An 18,620-nucleotide genomic window follows, 5' to 3' on the forward strand; every position below is an offset into this window, starting at 1 on the left:
TCATCCCAGATATACATGACGATGTGATCCCACCACTCAGTGCTTGTTTCCCAAGCCCAAAAGTGGCCTTCCACTGTGGTCAGCACTTCCGAGAATGCCACAAGCAATCTCGTGTTGTAGCTACTGTTAGGGGGCTTATTCCTTCACCCGCTTACTTCCCGGGTCCTTCTCACAAGAACAGAGAGCAACAATACCCGAAGTCCAAAGGTGCAAACAATTCGATGTTTATTGGGGTGAACTTCCAGCAAGCATGATTCCAGTTTCCTTCCTTAGTGTCCCCCTTCCCAGCTCTGACACCACAGAGCCTTACACCTGTGTCCCTGTTCCCATTCCTGCCCTTAGCCAAACATGATTCCAATTCCCCCACCCCCATGCCCTGTTCCCCCACCCACCCACCTACCTACCCACTTACTTCCTGATTGACTGCAGACTATACAGTAAAACTTGAGTTCTGCTTAGCTATACCTTAACCAATCATTTTCCTGAAATTTAACTAACCAATCCTAACATATTGTAACATGATTATGTAACCAATTATATCCCACCACCTTAATTAGTTTACACCCAGCAAAATTAATTATACAGCCGACAGAAACAATCACAGAACCAGACAGAGATTATACAGACAAACAATAGGGAAATGGGGGACTACAATGATAGAACAACACAGAAATGAGGATTTCACATCCCAGCTATTTTGGGTCCCACACTACAAGAAGGATGTGGAAAAATTGGAAAGAGTCTAGTGGAGGGCAACAAAAATGATTAGGGGACTGGAACACGACTTATGAGGAGAGGCTGAGGGAACTGGGGATGTTTAGTCTGCGGAAGAGAAGAATGAGGGGGGATTTGATAGCTGCTTTTAACTACCTGGAAGGTGGATCCAAAGAGGATGGATCTAGACTGTTCTCAGTGGTAGCAGATGACAGAACAAGGAGTAATGGTCTCAAGTTGCAGTGGGGGAGATTTAGGTTGGATATTAGGAAAAACTTTTTCACTCGGAGGGTGGTGAAACACTGGAATGCGTTACCTAGGGAGGTGGTGGAATCTCCTTCCTTAGAAGTTTTTAAGGTCAGGCTTGACAAAGCCCTGGCTGGGATGATTTAATTAGGGATCAGTCCTGCTTTGAGCAGGGGGTTGGACTAGATGACCTCCTGAGGTTCCTTCCAACCCTGATATTCTATGATTCTATGATAAGTGAGGTCTTGCCAGACAGGATGCTATCAAATCAAGTTTCCTTTTACATCTTCTAGGCACTTCCCTTTCTCTGGAGGCGATAGGCATTATCAGAACAGGATTGTATTCCTAAAAGCCCAATAGCACCTTCTTTCAATGTGACTAGTTTGGAATGTGAGGAGGTGACTGGTCGCTTCCCAGCTTATGGCTGCCTCTGTTGCTTAGCCGTAAGAACAGGGCCTCAGACTGTCACAGTAAGAGAAGAACCTTACACCGGCAGACCGTGATTTTGATTCTTTCTTTTATACCTCTATAACTAGCCAAGTGATAAGAATACACCTAAATTCTTAGAGTCTAGGCCTTTACAGACAGGCCTGAATATCTATATCCTAACAGCTACTATGCATGGTGAGATCAATGTCGAACTCCTCTTGCTTTTGTAGTTTAAGGAATAACTCCACTGCCACTCCTGACGTTACTGACATAAACTGTGACCGTATAGAACATTGCAACCACTATATGTTTCCACCAACTCTTGTACAAAGGAGGTCCAGTAAGGTGTCTATGGAAAGGTTATGATTATGATTATGCTATCTGTATATCTGTATCATTTTTATAGTTGAAGGTATGAATATTGGCTATGCACTTGTATCTCAATGTGGTTTAATTCTAAGTAGCCTCAGTGAAGCATTTGGTCAGCTTCTTGAGAAAGGACTATTCTCAGTAAGTGCCCAATCAAGAAATATTTAACTGACAATGAACTTTGGGAGATGCCCATCCACATCTGAGCTTTCCAGGGAACGTTCAACCTAACATGTAAACAATGGCGTCGGCCTCTAAAGAACTGAGTCATGCAAGGATATGTGACTTGCCCGTGTGACTCCAAACTCCATCTTGCTACTGTAATTTACCCAGGAAGAACAAAGGGGTGTCCTTCCACATGGCAGGGGATATAAAAGGCCCTGAAAACCCCTCCATTTTGTCTTCAATCCTGCTTCTTACTTCTGGAGGAACCTTGCTGCAAACTGAAGCTTTGAACCAAGGACTGAAAGACCCATCCCAGCTGGGGATGTTCTCCAGAGACTTGATTTGAACCTGCCGTTTATTCCATCACAGCTACAAGCCTGAACAAAGAACTTTGCCATTACTGTATGGAATTGATTCCATTTAACCAATTCTAGCTCTCATCTGTATCTTTTTCCTTTTATGAATAAACTTTTAGATTTTAGATTTTAAAGGATTGGCAACAGCGTGATTTGTTGGTAAGATCTGATTTGTATATTGACCTGGGTCTGGGGCTTGGTCCTTTTGGATCGAGAGGACCTTTTTTCTTTTACTGGGGTATTGGTTTTCATAACCATTCATCCCCATAACAAGTGGCATTGGTGGAGATACTGGGAAACTGGAGTGTCTAAGGGAATTGCTTGTGTGACTTGTGGTTAGCCCGTGGGGTGAGACCAAAATCCTCTCTGTCTGCCTGGTTTGGTGTGCCTTCGAAGTGGAGAATCCCAAACTGCCCTGCTTTGAGCAATCTGTCCTGAGTTGATACTCTCAGAAGTGTCCCACCAAAGACAGCATCGTTACAACGTATTAGTAAGAAAAAGGAGCATATTGGTCAACGGTGCGGGATCCATTCCTGCTGCCCGAAGAGGCAGAGCGCGCAGTACACCAACCATTGAAAGATGGCGCCAAATGTGGACGGAAGCACAGGGATTGGTGGGATGCGAAGCAAGGCATCACGGGGCATTGGGACAGGTCCTGGGATGCCCCGCGACTCCCTCCACCTTCCCACAACTCTTAGTGGCAGAAGAGGAAGAGATGCTCAGAGGGATAGCTGCTTAGAGTGCACTGCTCCAAATACCGCAGCAAGTGCCGCAAGTGTGAACACACTATTGTGCAGGCAGCTGACAGTGTGAACACACAACAGCGGTTTCCCTTCAGCGCTCTCTGAGCAGCACTGTAACTCCTGGTGCTGTAACTCTGCCAGTGTAGACAGCCTCAGAGAGACCGACTGCCCGGATCCCAGGACTGATCCCCTCTGGGGAATGAAGCACAACGTCGACAGGCTATGCAGTCTTCACTCGTCTCCTGTACCTGTAAACCCTGCTAGCCCAACGGGCTGGACCATCTACGCCAGTACCTGGTTCCTCAACTGCAGCTACAGTTCCTGCTCCAGGGGAATCCAAAGGCCGAGAGGTGCAGAGATCCAACCCCTTATAACCTTAGAAACGTTTTGTTCCTTTTTCTATTTTTTTTTCTTTCTTTTTATGAAGTTGGAGACTTCTCAGCCTTTCTGTTAGATTAGGGTGTAACCATGCGGCTCAGTGGGGGGTGAGCATGTGAACACCTCTGAAATCTACACAGGGAAGATGTTAGGAAGAATAGTTCCCCAAATCTTAATAACCGTAAAATTCTGCCCTATGAAATGACTGAATGCGTGCTCCTCACCTATGGAAGCATTGCAAGGAGTTGAACTGTCAGATATATGTTGTTCAGTGAGAATTGTTTGAATGAACTTCTTTTACTAATGTCTCTAGAAGGTCTGTCTGTGTTTTGGGGTGAGAGGGCGAGAAGTGTTAGCTGCACAAGAGTGAAATCTAAGAAGAAAACTGTAATTAGCTTTGAGGCTGTAGGCTAAATGTAAGCAATAATTTGGTTTCGGTGTTGAAATATTCAGCTGGCTAGATCTGGGTTGCACTGCCTGGGTAGAAGTCTCTCGTTGGGGTTTTGACATCACTAAATATGCACCTGCCTCCTTGGGTTGCTCTTTTAGGATTTGTAAGGGTTGATTTTCTGCTGTATTAATCTGATGGTTTGGCTACATTGATGACTTGATTCCAGTGCAATATCCTTGTTAACTCATTGATTTACTGATTTGACCTGAACTTTATAGCTGAGTGGTGTTTATAGTCATTTAGCCTTAGTGATGTGTGCCCTTGGATTTATTTTTTCATGTTAATAAAACATGTATCTGGGATCTTGAGTCGTTTCTTTCAATAAGCAACAGGGGCTGGAACTTTTATTTGTATATTTCCCTTTAATTCGATCTCCATTTTCTGCATTTCGTTACTGTTCTAAGTTAAGGAACGTGCAGCAACAGAAACGGACACAAACCTGTTGCTGCCCCATTCTGTGCCCATCCAGCAGGAGTAAAGAACAAACACCTCCTGGAGCAGGGATTGTAACACTGGACTGTAAATACAGACGCCTGTTCCCAAGGTTTGCTGTCTTTCTCCAATCATGGCCTGAGGGTGACACCTACAGCTGCTTGTAATCACGCCTGGCAGGAAGGAGACCCCTATGTGTATTCCCTTGGGAGGCAGGGGGATCTGGGAGACCCTGGACACTGGGGGCTACTTACCCAGAGCGCAGGAGCAGTCTACTCAGGGGTGATGCAGTAGAAAAGAGCTGGGTACTGCTTTCCCCACTTACTTCCCCTTATCCCCTTTCGGTCTCTCTCTCCTCTTTCCCTTTCTTCCCACTCCCCCCACCCTCTGGCAGGGAGACTTGGTCACTTCCCTGCTCCCAGGGGCGCTCACTCTCCCATAGCTGGGTTGGCCCCTGCGAGTGCTAATAGGAGTGAGCACCTGGGTGCAGGTCACTCCCTGCAGCAGCTCAGGGACACACAGAGGCAGGAGGAGGAGCAGAGATGGGGCCAGTTCCCACCTAAGAAAGTCCCTGGCCCGGTGAGTGTGGCAGCTGCAGCCCGGGTTGGGCTTGAAGTGGGTTGGATTGAAAAACTTATGGATCTAAAGGCAGAGGAGGCCTGGGATTACTTCAAGTCAAAGCTTCAGAAGCTATCGGAAGCCTGCATCCCAAGAAAGGGGAAAAAATTCATAGGCAGGAGTTGTAGACCAAGCTGGATGAGCAAACATCTCAAAGGTGATTAAGAAAAAGCAGAAAGCCTACAGGGAGTGGAAGAAGGGAGGGATCAGCAAGGAAAGCTACCTTATTGAGGTCAGAACATGTAGGGATAAAGTGAGAGAGGCTGAAAGTCAAGTAGAATTGGACCTTGCAAAGGGAATTAAAACCAATAGTAAAAGATTCTATAGCCATATAAATAAGAAGAAAACAAAGAAAGAAGAAGTGGGACCGCTAAACACTGAGGATGGAGTGGAAGTTAAGGATAATCTAGGCATGGCCCAGTATCTAAACAAATACTTTGCCTCAGTCTTTAATGAGGTTAATGAGGAGCTTAGGGATAATGGTAAGATGATAAAGGGGAATGAGGATATGGAGATAGATATTACCACATCTGAGGTAAAAGCCAAACTCAAACAGCTTAATTGGACTAAATCAGGGGGCCCAGATATTCTTCATCCAAGAATATTAAAGGAATTGGCACATGAAATTGCAAGCCCATTAGCAAGAATTTTTAATGAATGAATCTGTAAACTCAGGGGTTGTACTGTATGACTGGAGAATTGCTAACATAGGTCCTATTTTTAAGAAAGGTAAAAAAAGTGATCCGGGTAACTACAGGTTAGTTTGACATCTGTAGTATGCAAGGTCTTGGAAAAAATTTGAAGGAGAAAGTAGTTAAGGACATTGAAGTCAATGGTAATTGGGACAAAATACAACATGGTTTAACAAAAGGTAGATCGTGCCAAACCAACCTGATCTTCTTTGAGAAGGTAACAGATTTTTTAGACAAAGGGAACGCTGTGGATATAATTTACCTCGATTTCAGTAAGGCGTTTGATACAGTTCCACATGGAGAATTATTAAATTGGAAAAGATGGGGATCAATATGAAAATTGAAGGGTGGATAAGGAACTGGTTAAAGGGGAGACTACAGCGGGGCACACTGAAAGGTGAACTGTCAGGCTGGAGAGAGGTTACTAGTGGAGTTCTTCAAGGATCGGTTTTGGGACCAATCTTATTTAATCTTTTTATTACTGACCTTGGCACAAAAAGGGGTAATGTGCTAATAAAGTTTGTGGATGATACACAGCTGGGAGGTATTACCAATACAGAGAGGGACCGGGATATCATACAGGAAGATCTGGATGACCTTGTAAACTGGAGTAATAGTAATAGGATGAAATTTAATAGTGAAAAGTGCAAGGTCATGCATTTAGGGATTAATAACTAGAATTTCTGTTATAAACTGGGGATGCATCACTTGGAAGTAATGGAGGAGGAGAAGGACCTTGGAGTATTGGTTGATCATAGGATGACTATGAGCTGCTACTGTGATATGGCCGTGAAAAAAGTTAATGCGGTCTTGGGATGCATCAGGCGAGGTATTTCCAGTAGAGATAAGGAGGTGTTAGTACCGTTATAAAAGGCACTGGTGAGACCTCACCTGGAATACTGTGTGCAGTTCTGGTCTCCCATGTTTAGAAAGGAACAGGTACAGAGAAGGGCTCCTAGGATGATCTGAGAAATGGAAAACCTGTCTTACGAAAGGAGACTCAAAGAGCTTGGCTTGTTTAGCCTAGCCGAAAGAAGGCTGAGGGGAGATATGATTGCTCTCTATAAATATATCAGAGGGATAAATACCAGAGAGGGAGAGGAATTATTTAAGCTCAGTACCAATGTGGATACAAGAACAAATGGATATAAACTGGCCATCAGGAAGTTTAGACTTGAAATTAGGCAGAGGTTTCTAACCATCAGAGGAGTGAAGTTCTGGAACAGCCTTCCAAGGGGAGCAGGGGGGGCAAAAGACATATCTGGCTTCAAGACTAAGCATGATAAATTTATGGAGGAGATGATATGATGGGATAGCCTAATTTTGGCAATTAATTGATCTTTGACTATTAGCGGTAGATATAACCAATGGCCTGTGATGGGATGTTAGATGGGGTGGGATCTGAGTTACTACAGAGAATTCTTTCCTGGGTGTCTGGCTGGTGAATCTTGCCCACATGCTCAGGGTTTAGGTGATCGCCATATTTGGGGTCGGGAAGGAATTTTCCTCCAGGGCAGATTGGCAGAGGCCCTGGGGGGGTTTCGCCACCTTCTGCAGCGTGGGGCACAGGTCACTTGCTGGAGGATTCTCTGCACCTTGAAGGCTTTAAACCATGATTTGAGGACTTCAATAGCTCAGACATAAGTTAGGGGTTTGTTCCAGGAGTGGGTGGGTGAGATTCTGTGGCCTGAGTTGTGCAGGAGGTCAGACTAGATGATCATAATGGTCCCTTCTGCCCTTAAAGTCTATGATTCTATGAAGGAACCAAGAAGGGGCCAGAGCAGCAGGGAGCTAGTAGGAAGGTGTCAAGTGGAGTGCCCCAGGGGTCGGTCCTGGGGCCGGTTTTGTTCAATATCTTCATAAATGATCTGGAGGATGGTGTGGATTGCACTCTCAGCAAATTTGCGGATGATACTAAACTGGGAGGAGTGGTAGATACGCTGGAGGGGAGGGATAGGATACAGAAGGACCTAGACAAATTGGAGGATTGGGCCAAAAGAAATCTGATGAGGTTCAATAAGGATAAGTGCAGGGTCCTGCACTTAGGATGGAAGAATCCAATGCACCGCTACAGACTAGGGACCGAATGGCTAGGCAGCAGTTCTGCGGAAAAGGACCTAGGGGTGACAGTGGACGAGAAGCTGGATATGAGTCAGCAGTGTGCCCTTGTTGCCAAGAAGGCCAATGGCATTTTGGGATGTATAAGTAGGGGCATAGCGAGCAGATCGAGGGACGTGATCGTTCCCCTCTATTCGACACTGGTGAGGCCTCATCTGGAGTACTGTGTCCAGTTTTGGGCCCCACACTACAAGAAGGATGTGGATAAATTGGAGAGAGTCCAGCGAAGGGCAACAAAAATGATTAGGGGTCTAGAGCACATGACTTATGAGGAGAGGCTGAGGGAGCTGGGATTGTTTAGTCTGCAGAAGAGAAGAATGAGGGGGGATTTGATAGCTGCTTTCAACTACCTGAAAGGGGGTTCCAAAGAGGATGGCTCTAGACTGTTCTCAATGGTAGCAGATGACAGAACGAGGAGTAATGGTCTCAAGTTGCAATGGGGGAGGTTTAGATTGGATATTAGGAAAAACTTTTTCACTAAGAGGGTGGTGAAACACTGGAATGCGTTACCTAGGGAGGTGGTAGAATCTCCTTCCTTAGAGGTTTTTAAGGTCAGGCTTGACAAAGCCCTGGCTGGGATGATTTAACTGGGACTTGGTCCTGCTTCGAGCAGGGGGTTGGACTAGATGACCTTCTGGGGTCCCTTCCAACCCTGATATTCTATGATTCTAGGATTCTAAGGAAGGAAGTATCATAAGGTACCGGGGCTGCTGCCTCCAGTGTGAGCTGGGAGCCCGGGCTGAGCTCCGGGCTGCTCCTGCGGCCCCAGAGGGGCTGGCCCACGGACAGACTTTCACTGAAGCACTTTCTGTGCCCGTCCGAGGTGGGGACTTTCCCCAGCTCGGCCAGTCCCAGGCTCTGCTGCCCCTGCCAGGAGCTGCAGGCACCAGGGGCCAGAGAGACCCCAGGGGCAGCGTTGGGTGGGCAGGAGAGAGACTCCACACAGTGGCCCCAGAAGCCGAGGGTCTCGGAGCCCCTGGGGATCTGCTCCTGGGTGGGGCCGGGACAGTGATGGAGTCGCTGCCCTCATGCTGCCCCAGGTGTAGTGTGAGAAACTGCTGTCTGTAGGACTTTGCTACTTAGGGCGCACTGAGCATGCTCACATGAACTGAGCATGCTCAGTAACATCTGCTGAAGCCACTTCCCTTCACCCTGCCCTTACTTGGAATCGGATTCTGCAGACTGCTATTTACAGGCGTTCAAAGGGGACAAATCGGAGGAGGGGGTGGCCTGAGGAGGAGGCAGAAATTGACTAGTCAGGGGGGTTAAGCAGCTGGAGGCAGGCTTAGGAGAGGGGCTGAGGAGCAAAATCGGGGATGGGGGGAAAGGAGCCGGCGTTCTACACCCAAGCAATGGCACATGGAAAAGCACTAAGGGTGGATTGAGAGGCAAAATAGCAGTTGCAAAAGGCAATCGCCACTGGTGGATTGAATGAAAACAAAGTTCGGAGGCCAGGCCAGAAATTCAGTCAGGCTGGAAGTCGGATGATCCAGCAGAATAAACTTCTGCTCTGAAAATAAGAAGAAAAATTTAGAATTAAAAATTCCAAATGAGAAATCTCATTAAAAAACATAGCCAGAGCACTACTAGAAACAGCTGTCATTGCTAAAACTAGACTGCTGCAGATTTTCAATGAGTACTTGTTGGTAAAATATAAATTAAATAGCGCAATGACATGCACCTGCAGAATAACAAAGCGAAATGATGACGTCTTAAGAGTAATTCAGGGAATCCCAGCAGCAGATAAGACAAATCTGTGAACTGCTATGAGACTTTATGCAGCCGGATTCACTGATAAGGGATTCTTTTTGTTTCTGTAAAGTATTTCACTGAATTAAATCTCCAGAGCACCTCAGTAGGTTACATCAGACAGAGAGGAGCTGCAGTGACTAGGCATTGGGATGCCTCTGCCTTTAAGAACCCAGCCCTGGGAAGCTCATGCTGAGAGGTGCTGTCTGTGGGAGGGGAAATAAAAAAGCCCTTCTGCCCCCCCCACCCTATTTTTGGGAACACTGGTGTCTCAGTCCACTGAGGTAACTGTTACTCCTCTGTCCTTGCCTGTGCAAGGGTTTTGCCCCGTCACCATCTGGCAGCGCTTTCCCCCTGGGCTTAACTGTTGAGAATAGGCCACTTCCACCTTAATTGAATTAGTCTCATTAGCACTGATTCACCCCACACTTGGCAAGGCAACTCCCATATTTTCATGTGGTGTAATATTTATACTGCTTTCTGTGTTTTCCGCTCCATGCATCTGATGAAGTGGGTTTTAGCCCACAAAAGCTTATGCCCAAAACAAATGTGTTACTCTCTACGGTGCCACAAGGACTCCTTGTTGCTGTTGCCGGCACCCAGTGCCGAGAGGCAAAACAACAGCAGGGTTTGGTTCGCTACCCGGTGTGCTTCACCCAATAATCACAACGGGGTGGAGAAGCAGAAAAGTTTATTTGAAGCTTCAAAAAGGTACAGGGAGAATAGAATCTCCAATCCTGCATACGGAGCAGGAAGTTACACAGGCTTTTATACATCCTTTCTTCAGCATACTTATCCAATAGCAAGCTGCCCTAAGTATCCATATAGCCAGCCAATCCAGTTACCAGCTAGTTCTCTTGTTTTTTGTTATCATTTGTTAACCTATACATAAAGCTGCTTTATTCAGCATTGTTCTTCCATATCTGCCCTGTTTGGCCTTGTTTAGTTTCAGGCAGTCTGACTCTGCAACATATTGTTGCAGATCCTCAGCATAACTGCTGCGAGTGCCTCCAGCGGGGGGGCCAAGGACACTTGGGCCTAGTACGCAGAGCTGCTGCGAGTGCCTCCAGGTGGGAGGGGGGCCAAGGACACTTGGGCCTAGTGCGAGGGGGCTTCATCGACACTCGTGGTCTTCCATCCCCTCGAGTTACCTAGTGGCCATGCCCCAGTATCCCCAACATTATCTTTGCTGATACAGACGAACCCGGCTGCCCCTCTGAAACCAGAGTCCCTGCTGCTGATCATGAACGAGAAGCACAGTCCCTTTAAACACCTGGTATTTGAATGCATCTGAAAGTCACAAGGAACAGCGATCTGTGTTAAAGGAAGGTTGCCATTTATTAGAGCCCCAATTGATATTGTGCGCACAAAGAGAGGTTTGAATGTGTAACAGGTAGTTAGGTAAATCTTGGTTATTTTATTTTTGTAAGAGGTTCCTGTCCACCTCCAGTAGAGTTTTCAGTCCCAATGGCAACTTACTTAGCAAATGTAACACAAACTAGTCCATTCCTCCCAAGGGGATGGGGTTCTCGTTCTTCTGCACATTGTAGCCCGCGGAGACCAAGGACCTGCAAATGTGCCTTCATATTATACCTTTGTTTAATGGATGAAAACATGAACTAGACACTTAGAGGATTGGAACTGATTTCAGCTGAGGAACCTGTTTGCTAGGTTTTTATGCGTTTGCACAGGAAAACATTGAGTGTTTCCATTCATTTCAAGCATCCCCATTAGGTGAAAATCCTGAACAAAATGGCAATGGATATTCAAATATTTTTGTTAAAGGAAGAAGGTTTTAAAGGGTCACTTGGATTTGAACCAAGGACTATTTGATCGCCAATCAAACACTCTACCACTGAGCTACACCCCCATACCATTTGCATAGGGGAGTCAGTGGTCTTAAGGATCTTGAAGGACAGGCCCTACCTCAGCGAGCTCCTTTTCCATTCCCAGACCACAGTGGTTTTCAAAATGGGGTTCGATTAAACTTTATCTATGCAGGTAAACACCACAGCTTGCCCACCCACCAACAGAGCTTCTCCCACTGACATAGCTACCGCCTCTCGGGGAGGTGGATTAACTACACGGACGGGACAGCTCTCTCCCATCCCCTTAGAGCATCTTCATTATTTATGAATAAGTAGGAAATCACCTACTGAATGGACAGCCACCAATTTATCAAATATTGCTGTGTCTGCATTCAATATGGGTAAGTGGGCAGTGAACAAGACTGTTTTGAATAAGATGTACCTCAGTTAGGATGCAGTGTCACTGACCCCAGATTGTGACTGGTCCTAATGGGGAATTTGTTTTACAAATTTGGCACATTGCCGATTCACTACTGTTTGGTTATACTCTAAGGGGAATGCCAATTAGCTGTTTATTACTAATAAGGTTTGTCAACTTTCCTCACCTTTGTTTTTTAAAGTTCTCTCATGAGCTGTTATGGGTGTTGCTGTATAACTCTGCTAAGCAGTACAAATAATTTCTTTAAGAAATTGTTTTATTCCTTGCCTTCATATTGTTTCCTGAAATTAGTTTATTAATTTTCACTTGTGTTCGTTAAACAGTTTAGCCGTGCCACGCACATTTTAAAAGGTTTCTTCAGTAGCCAAGCCCTTAATACCATGAATTATAGTTGCAAAGACAGTTTCTGCTGCACAGTGGTCAAAATAGTGAATGTTTTGTTTTACGTATACATGTATATATATATATTACTGTGCTCCAAATAGGTACTCCAGATTCAGATAATCTTGAAACGAAACCCATAATTCCATTTCAATTTTGGAGTCTCCTAGTTTAAGAGACACCAGAGTGTGGAATAGTCGTTTGCCCAGTCATTAGTCTTATGCATGTTCCTGATAAGAAAGGTACAGTTGCCTTTACATAGTAATAATTTGCTTGGTAACTTACTTTGTTCTGTCTCTTATTACTTGCAACCACTTAAATCCTACTTTTTGTATTTAATAAAATCACGTTTTACTTATTAATTAACCCAGAGCAAGCAATTAATACCTGGGGGAGCAAACAGCTGTGCATATCTCTCTATCAGTGTTATAGAGGGGGGAACAATTTATGAGTTTACTCTGTCTAAGCTTTATACAGAGTAAAAGGGATTTATTTGCGGTTTGAACCCCATTGGGAACTGGGTATCTGGGTGTTGAGACAGGAACACTTCTTAAGCTGGTTTCAGCTAAGCCTGCAGCTTTTGGGGGAGGTGGTTCAGACCTGGGCCTGTGTTTGTAGCAGGCTAGTGTGTCTGGCTCAACAAGGCAGGGCACTGAAGTCCCAAGATGGCAGGGAAAACGGGCTCAGAGGTAGTCCCGTCACATCAGGTTGCAGTCCCAAGGGGGGCTCTGTGACCCAAGCTGTCACAGAGACCCACTGCTCCCATCCCTCAAATGGGTGTGCAGAAACGTGCCAGCAGCACTAAGGTAGCTCCCTGACCACTCTGCCTCCCTCCCACCTTGCCGTGCTGCTCCCAGAAGTGGCCGGCATGTCCCGGCACCCCCTGGGGCGGGGGGGAGCTGTCTTCACGCACTGCTTCTGCTTTGAGCACCAACTCCGCAGCTCCCATTTGCTGAGAACTGTGGCCAATGGGAGCTGTGGGGGCAGCGCCTGCAGGCATCAGCACAGAGACCCCCTGGCCCTGCGCATCTAGGAGCCACTGCCGGAGGGGCGTGTGTGTCAGTTGCTTTGGGATCCGCATTGCCCGAGATAAGTGCCACCCCCCTGATGCCTCCCGCACCCCAACACCCTGTCCCAGCACAGAGCCCGCACCCCACACCCAAATTTCATCCCAGAGCCCATATACCTCAGCCCCTCTGACCTCCTAACCCCCGCCCCGGGATAGACCCTGCACCCACCGTCCAAACTCCCTCCAAGAGCCTGACCCCCGCAACCGCTCCTGCACTCCAACCCCTTGCCCCAGTCAAGGTACCTCACTTTATGTTCATTTACTTCTACTTTCTTATAATATAGGAGGAGGAGGAAGAAAAATAATGAAAAACAGGGGGAGACAAGAAAGAATGTTCTTTTTCTTGAGTGGGTCCTGAGGGGGGCCCCCAAAAAATGAAGCTGGGCACAGGCCCCATTAACTCTGAATCCTCCACTGTAGCAGGAACTTAGAAAGTCACACCTCAGTCAACGGCAGGGCTCGGGTTTGAAAAAGAGATTTTTTTCCCTCCCCTTCATGAGAAAGAAAGTGATACCACTTTTCCCTCTGGCTGAGGAGCTGGAAACCAGGCACAGACGGCTGGTGTCTGCCGAAAGGGGGAGGCACAATTTCAAGGTTCATCTCCACCCCATAACGATCAACAGCTGCTCCCAGGTGTGAACAATGCAGGGAGGGGAAGCAGCAAAGGCAGCCCCTCTCCACTTCCCCCTCCAGCAGCTGCTGTGCAGGGAGGAAGCCTGGCAGCACCGCATGATGAAGCAGGGATGCTAACCCAGGTGGGGCTCATGACCCCACATTGCACCCTCTGCAAGTGTTGCCTCTGAAATTAGGAAAATTTGTGAGTTCAAGGCACAGCTGCACACCCAGAAAAAAGCCCAGGACTACATGCCCAGGGTGAAGGGGTGTGCTAAAGCCTGGCATCAAACCAGAAACCTTCAGATCATCCATCTCATGCACTCCCAACTGAGCTACTCTGGCAATGACTGGGCCAACCAGGAAGGCTTAATACACGTCCTGCAGCTCATGCTAGGAAGATTTAAATCTGGATGTCACAATGCAGGAGACAAACAGCGGACTTGACCCGGAGGGGCAGGCTGGGGTTTCCTACATCACGTTTACTCAAGCCAGCACCTGTCCCCTCGAAAGCTGTCACTGGCGCCCCCAGGTCAGCCAGAAAGAAGCAGCTGTTCTCACTGGAACAAGTCCACCCACGGCTCGCAGGCAACTCCCAAGCCCACCACAGCACACCATCTTGGCCAGAAAGGAGCCCACTCGGACTCAGCTTGGCTTGTCTTACTTTCACCCAGAACCATCCTTCTTCTCCTGGGCTGCAAGTAGCCACCTCTGGGAAGCCAAGGGGCAGGAACAGGATTCTACCTCCCAGCAGCCAACCACACCTCCCCCAGGCTTTGGCAGAACGAACGGTGGCACTCTACTAACCCCACTTAGCCTCACTGAGGCGCTTAGCTTCTGCCCTGCCTTCCTCAGCATGACTTTCCTCTTTTGCCCCATTCCTGCCTCCCTTTCTCCTTTGGCAAGTCATGCAAAGGAGGCCAGCTGGAAGAGCCGGCCTCCGTAAGCCAGCCTCCAAGGGCAGAGGAGGCCAAGCCACAAGGCTCCAAAAGATGACTGGCCTAGATCCTCTAGCTTTCCCCAGCTGATGTGGGGTGCTTTTTCAACTCATTTCACCACCCTCTGTCCTGCAAGGTTTGGGGTTATCCCAGGGACAGGCCCAGTGGCAGAAGGACAAGTGTCTTGCTGGACAGCTAGGAAAAGTAAGCCCCCACGTTTCTGCCCAGTTTCGAACAGGGTGCCTTTTGTGTGTTAGGCAAATATGATAACCGCTACACTACAGAAACTCTTTCAGAGTGCTCTGCCCCTCCCTTCAAATTCCATCCACTTCACTGGTGCTTGCCCTCGGACACAAAAACGGGTGAATTTGGAGAAAGTGGTGGCAGCCCTTCAATAGGTCAGCTGGTAGAGCAAAGGACTGGAGCCAGCACTCAGGAAGTCATCCTTACGTTGCTCTTGTGACTTCAGCTTGAAGGAGAGCTTCTTTTTCTTCCCCTTGCTGAGAAAGAGCAAGAGAAGAAAGAAAGCTCAGGTGGGCCAATTTGGTGCACAAGCCCACGCTGTCTTTTCCTGCTGGGGAACCCAAAATGAGGGACCCGTGGTGGCTAAAGGCACTGCTGCACTTCCAGAAAACAGCCCACTCCTGCACACAAAGGGACCAAAGAGAAGGCCAAACCCTGGGATTGAACCAAGTACCTCTAGATCTTCAGTCTAACGCTCGCCTGACTGAGGTACTTTGGCACCTCGAGGGCATCTTTTTGGCCTCCTGCTTCTCTGTCCGGGATGTTTTTGTCAGCCGTGCCACACAAAAAACGACATCATTGCGAGTGGCCCACGAAGGCAAGATGAATTTTTGCCTGCCTTGCTCAGGTTGACTTGCTTCCTCACCCCATTCCTGCCTTAGTTCCTGGGTTACCTGGTGGCTGAAGGCGACTGGGGCCCAGCGGCACGGGGAGGAAGTTGGGCAGCTAGACCCCGGCAGCAAGAGTCTTTCAACCCCACCGTGGTGTCCCAGCTTCACCTACTGGCTCCAGGGACTTGGGGCCCACTAGCGTAGCGGAAGGAGGTGGACAGAGCCACCCTCGCCTTGACGCTCAGGCTCATTAAACCATATCTTTAATCGATGATGGCCAACGAGAGACTGACATCACTTGCTATTTTATCCCTTGAAAATGCCATTGGCCAGTGTTTCGATCTCTCTAATGCTGAGCTTCAGTTCATGAGGACAAAGGCGAGAAAGCGACCTTTGAACTAAAGGACTCGGGTTAACAGTCTAACGCTGTTTCTCACTGTAACTCTAGTTAAGACTGGTCCACCCTGTGTTGGTGGCCGTTCAATTTCTAGATGTTAGTACATTTCAGTTACTGTTAAAATTTTAAAAAATCTATATGCTTAGAAGAAATGATTTTTTTTTATTTGCTCATATATGGGATGAATAAAACCAGATGTACAGATCCGAGCCTGCAAATTTATCATCTTCTGTGATAGACAAAATCATGCAACCAAATTGTGCATGAAAATCATAAAATGAGCTACACATGCAATAAAAAATAAGGTATTCAATGGTTTACCATATGCGGGGAGGGGGGCAGCGAACAGGCTTTTTGCCTGGGATGCCATTTGGTCTAGGGGAGGCCCTGTCAGGGAGAGCAGGAGTTCGTTTCCCAGGCCTGTTTTCAGGCTGTAATCTCTGGGCACCCTGCTCTGGGGGAGGGATCCCGGTAGCCCACACTCAGGGCTGGAACAGGCCCCTGATTTAGGGGGTGGCTGCATGGTTTACAGCGCTCTGATGTCTCAGACAATCTCTCTCCCCCAGAGCTTCAGATCTGCGTCCCCAGAAGGCTCCTGCACCGCCTCTGCTCCTTTCACATTCTGTAGAAAGGAGCAGCATCCAGGGCACTAGGTGGGTGGCAGAGGCTGCAGGAGCCCAGAGTGTTTGCCTGTCTGGCTGAGCACAAGACTGGCTGAGAGCTCAGGGACACATTTTGAGGCAGAATCCCAGGTACCTATGTGAAAGGAGCATAAGGACGTAAAAATGGCCATACTCGTTCAGATCAAAGGTCCTGTGACAGGTTGGGTCACAGAGCCCCCCTTGGGACTGCCACCTGATGTGACAGGATTACCTCTGAGCCCCTTTTTCCCTGCCAGCTTGGGACTTCAGTGCCCTGCCTTGTTGAGCCAGACACGCTAGCCTGCTACAAACACAGGCCCAGGTCTGAACCACCTCCCCCAAAAGCTGCAAGCTTAACTGAAAACAGCTTAAGAAGTGTTCCTGTCTCCAACACCCAGATACTCAATTCCCAATGGGGTCCAAACCCCAGATAAATCTGTTTTACACTGTATAAAACTTAGACAGGGTAAACTCCTAAATTGTTCGCCCTCTATAACACTGATATAGAGATATGCACATTGTTTGCTCCCCCAGGAATTAATTACTTGCTCTGGGTTAATTAATAAGTAAAATGTGATTTTATTAAATACAAAAAGTAGGATTTAAGTGGTTGCAAGTAATAAGAGACAGAACAAAGTAAGCTACAAAGAAAAATAAAACAAAAACACGCAACTCTAAGCCTAATATAGTAGGAAACTCAATACAGGTAAAATCTCACCCTCCGCGATCTTCCAATAAGCGTCTTTCACAGACTAGATTTATTTTTAGTCTGGGCCTAATCTTTTCCCCTGGTACAGTCCTTGTTCCAGCTCAGGTGGTAGCTAGGGGACTTGTAATCTGGGGGTCCAGGGTTCAAGTCCCTGGTCAGGTAGAGGGACACTTTTCCCCCTGTGATATCCCCCAAGAACTTTTGAGGGCCCTCCTTGACTTTACTTTTTTCCTTTTCAGGACTTGGCGTTTCCTAGGAAGGGCCCTTTACAGTCTGGGACTGAAGGGGCAACTTCCTCACATGCCCACTGCCCTTGCAGTCAGGAGGAAGAAAGGCCTCTGGGCCTGCAGCAAAGCACTGTGTGCTGACTTGTTAAGCAAATGCAGGGGTGGCTAGAGAGTCATGTTCCCACAGGGTCCTGCCTGCCAGAAAAAATTGTTCCCACGGAGTCCTCACTGCCAGAAGTCGACAAAGTTTGAGGGGTCTCCTGCTGGTCCCATAGCGTAAGGGCCAGCACTCAGGGCTTTAAACCCTGCGATCCAAGTTTATGTCTAAGTGGGACCTTGGGGTGCTTTGTTTGCCAGCTAGCCCTACGAGGATTTCCAAAGCTTCATCTTGCTCTCTCGAATGACATGGGAGCCTGTCTTTTGCCCGCCAGCTGTTGTGACTTGAGTGCAAGAGGGGACGTTTGATCCAGAAGGCTGGCCGTGCCTGGAGCCCTGAAGGTAGGGATACGAGCTCCATTTCCTCTGAGTCCTGAAGCTGGGCTGCAAACATCCCTATTGGTTGACCTACTGGCCCAAAAATCACTTGGGCGGCATTGGTGTTCCCCAGGAATGCTGAAGGGCTGGCCTCAGGGAGGGAGGCTTAATACTGTCAGTCAGGGCCGAAGAGGAGGGCTGCAAGAGTGACAGTATTTTTTTTTGAGCCCACTGGGTGCAGCATCGGGTATGGGATGGCTGATGGTGGCGAAAGGGGGAAGAGATTAGGAGGGCCCCCCCTTTTCGTGTTCATCCACTCCCACCTTACGTCCTACAGCATTTTCAGTGGGCGGCTAGGTGGAAGGTGCTTGCAGGATGGCTTCAGCCACAACAGTGGCTTCTCTCACGACAGCGACAGCCACAGTGAGGTCCCCCCTTCGGCTCGGTCCGAATGAAGGTCAATGTACCACTGGGTGAGACAGGCCAATTTCAGGGAGCTTCCTCTGAAGGTGAGCAACTGTCCCCAGAACTTACTGACAGGAGCTTTAAAGTATTTACAAATTGTGCATGGCTGGCATGTGCAAAGCAAAGGCTGCCCAGGGGCGCTGTGT

At 47.8% G+C, this 18,620-nt stretch overlaps 3 protein-coding genes and 1 non-coding gene across 16 annotated transcripts in view; 1 reads left to right on the top strand and 3 right to left on the bottom strand.

Moving 5' to 3' along the window:
- Positions 1–18,620, top strand: part of LOC102943236 (zinc finger protein 883) — a 2,438,435-nt gene that overhangs the window by 1,279,055 nt on the left and 1,140,760 nt on the right.
- Positions 1–18,620, bottom strand: part of LOC114020163 (zinc finger protein 501) — a 1,907,800-nt gene that overhangs the window by 1,245,056 nt on the left and 644,124 nt on the right. The gene's annotated exons all lie outside the window — the stretch shown is intronic.
- Positions 1–18,620, bottom strand: part of LOC119564595 (zinc finger protein 883) — a 1,467,279-nt gene that overhangs the window by 396,855 nt on the left and 1,051,804 nt on the right. The window lies entirely within an intron of this gene.
- TRNAA-GGC lies at positions 11,259–11,330 on the bottom strand. Its single transcript has one exon. It is a non-coding gene; the product is annotated as a tRNA-Ala (tRNA).

This window comes from Chelonia mydas, chromosome 28, assembly GCF_015237465.2.
Source record: "Chelonia mydas isolate rCheMyd1 chromosome 28, rCheMyd1.pri.v2, whole genome shotgun sequence".
NCBI classification, from domain to species: domain Eukaryota; kingdom Metazoa; phylum Chordata; order Testudines; family Cheloniidae; genus Chelonia; species Chelonia mydas.